The sequence below is a fragment of the Chinchilla lanigera genome, unplaced genomic scaffold, assembly GCF_000276665.1.
Source record: "Chinchilla lanigera isolate Chin_1 unplaced genomic scaffold, ChiLan1.0 scaffold00033, whole genome shotgun sequence".
Classification (NCBI taxonomy): domain Eukaryota; kingdom Metazoa; phylum Chordata; class Mammalia; order Rodentia; family Chinchillidae; genus Chinchilla; species Chinchilla lanigera.
The window spans coordinates 8693606-8696498 of NW_004955434.1; positions in this window are offsets into that span (position 1 = coordinate 8693606).

Below are 2893 nucleotides of genomic sequence, written 5' to 3' on the forward strand. Positions count from 1 at the left end.
AAAGGAGTCCAAAAACAGAAACAATATTTCTCTGTATTTTTGAATGAGTGATTTTCATCCTGCATCTGCAGTTATGGAGTACAGGAATTCATGGGTTTTCTCTGCCTAGCATGATGGCCTGTGGATTTGCAAGGTGCCCATCTGTTCACCCCATGCTGTAGGAAGGTCCGCCAGTACATGTCCCTGCTTGTACCCATGGATATAAAAGCCAATCAGACTCAAATTTGTGTTGGATGCAGGCAGTGAAGCAAGGACTCAAGTACTCAATTCCAGTGCTTTCAGGAACAGTGTAATTCAAGCTGGGTCTGGCCTTCCACTGTGGGGCATGGGACTCATTTCCTTCCCAGCCAGAGTTCATACTCCTGAAGGGGTATATTTCCAGCCTGTTCCCTCTCTGTGGCTGTCTCCTATGACTGTTTTTCACCCAATCACTGTGGGAAGGTAACACTGGGAACCTTGAAGTGAAGCGGCCCCTCAGCTGTTGTGAGTTCCAGATTCAAACAATCCCTTCCCAGAATGGTACCTACCCAAGCCTGAGCTCCCTCTTGGGATGTTACCTGCTATGTGGAGGAAATCTCCTCATAGTAAAATTCTGAACTGTCCCTGCAGATCATGACTGTGGTCACCCCTGGAGCTTGTGTCACTGGCCCAAACCACTGCCACCATTTCTCCCCGCAGGTCCCCAGTACCTACCTACCTTGCTTCTGCAGATCAACGTTCCCCTTCCCACAAGCTGTGAGCTAGGAACCTGTAAGACAATACAGAGTGCATTGTAGTCTGCTTCTCAAACTTTTCTGTAGCTTGCAATTGTCCTGTCAGTTTCTTCTCCATTCCTAGCAATCTACTTCTCTTTTTTTCCTCCCTAAGTTCTTTTTCAGTGTTCAGATTCTGGATCTCTGAGAGACTGAATTTTGCTGCTGCTCACCACTCCACTATCTTGATTCTCCTCCAATACCTCATTTAGCCATAAACTCATAAAGATAACAACACCCCCATGATCCAATCACTTTCTCAAAGGTATATCTATGATTGCATGAGGCTTTGGAGAAACATCTACGAAAAACCATAACAGGACTTGAGAGCAGGAAGTGGGGAGGAAGTACACAAATTTCTCTCACTGATGATTGTAAATAGCAATAAAGCTGGCAAACAGTTGAAACCTCTAAAATCTACTGAATGCTTTTTCTGTTCAGGAGATTAGTGGAGAATTCATCTCAGGGACAAAATTAGATGACTTTTGAGGTTTTAAAATTTCTTCTGGTTGGTTCAAAGACAAGCCTTCTAAACCTGGCAGCCCTGGACTCATACATGGGTATCTGGGGTCTGGAACCTCAGTAAACTGTACACCAAGTTTTATGTTACATAAACATACATATTCCTTGTGTAGTACATGGTCTATGAGATGCCTCACTTTCTCTAAGGTTACATAAATATTGCAAACCATGTTTCTAGGGACAGACAATTGACAGTCATCTGCATAGAGCTTTCCTTGGAGCCAGGAACAGGAACCAGTGCTCTGTTGAGTATCCTGACATTTCAGGATTCTGCAAAAGTCAAAAGTGAGTTTGAATTACAGACTCATAAGCAAAGCCTTCCAAGAGATATGATGACTGTACATCAACAGGGACCTGCCTTGTTTGGGCCACCACTGCAGCACTGCAGCTTATATCGTTAATAGTCCCAGCTGAGCTGGTATTAGGCTACTCTTTCACAAATCTTTCTGTGAAAGTGTCAGTAGGAACTGGGTCACTTTCAGCTTCTGCTCCAAGAGACTTACGTGGTCAATAGGAAGCTAAAAATTTCAAGCAGATGCCAGTTCTCTAGAATGGTTGCCACCCATTGTATTTTAAACCCAACCCAGGAATTACTCAACAGAAAAGCAGACTTGAGAATGAAGCAATTTATGTGAGAAAATTTTTCATTTCCTCTTCTTTGTCATGTCATTTCAAAACTTGCCAGGCAAGGTCTGCCATCACTGTTACTTACTGAGTGGCTGAGAGCAGGAAGGAAGAAATAACCAGCGACAGGAACAAAGTTTCCAGGTAAATCCTTTGATTCACACAAATAGTTGTGATGGAGGCTGGTCTGGTCATTAGTGGCTTGTTTTGCATTGTGATGCTCTTTAACAGAGAGAAACAGTCGTGTGTCTATTTATTCATAGGATTAGGCCTGTTGGCATGTGACAGATGACAACAATGGTTAAAAATTATGGAAATAAATTAACTTTTTTAGTGCTGAAGATTGAACCCATAGCTTCATTTGTGCTAAGCAAGTGCTCTATCACTGAGTTATATTCCAAGGCCCATGATAGAGTTTGTAGCTCTCTCATGGAAATAATTCAGAGCAAGCTTGGTAACTCAATGATTAGCAGACACCCAGGCTCCCTGTAGCTTGTGCTTCACCAAGCAGAACTTGGCTACTTCGTGACCAAGATGGCTTCTCAGCTTCCAGCCATTATTCTCAGGAATATTGCTGGAATCTGCTGCCTAGTACTTGGGACCTATTGTAATGACAGAGGCTGAAATTCATGCAATTTTAGAGATGTAACAGGTTTTATTTATTTAGATATTTTGAGATAGGGCCTCACTATGTAGTTTAGGCTGGCATTGAACTCATGGCAATCCTCTTGCCTCAGCCTTCCAAATGCTGAGATTATGGGCTTGCACCTATAAGAGGCTTTAGAAGTCATCTCTTCTAATATTGTAACTTATAGATAAGAAAATAGAGAGATAAAAGAACATAAAATAAAGCCAAATGGTGTTTCAAAGAGAGTAAGTGGTGGAGTTAGACCTGGAATTTACATCAACTGATTTCAAGTCCCAGGCTCCTTCTGCTAACCGGACTTTCTTCTTTCCCCTTCCATTCCCTCCCCTCCCTTCCCCTCCCTTCCCCT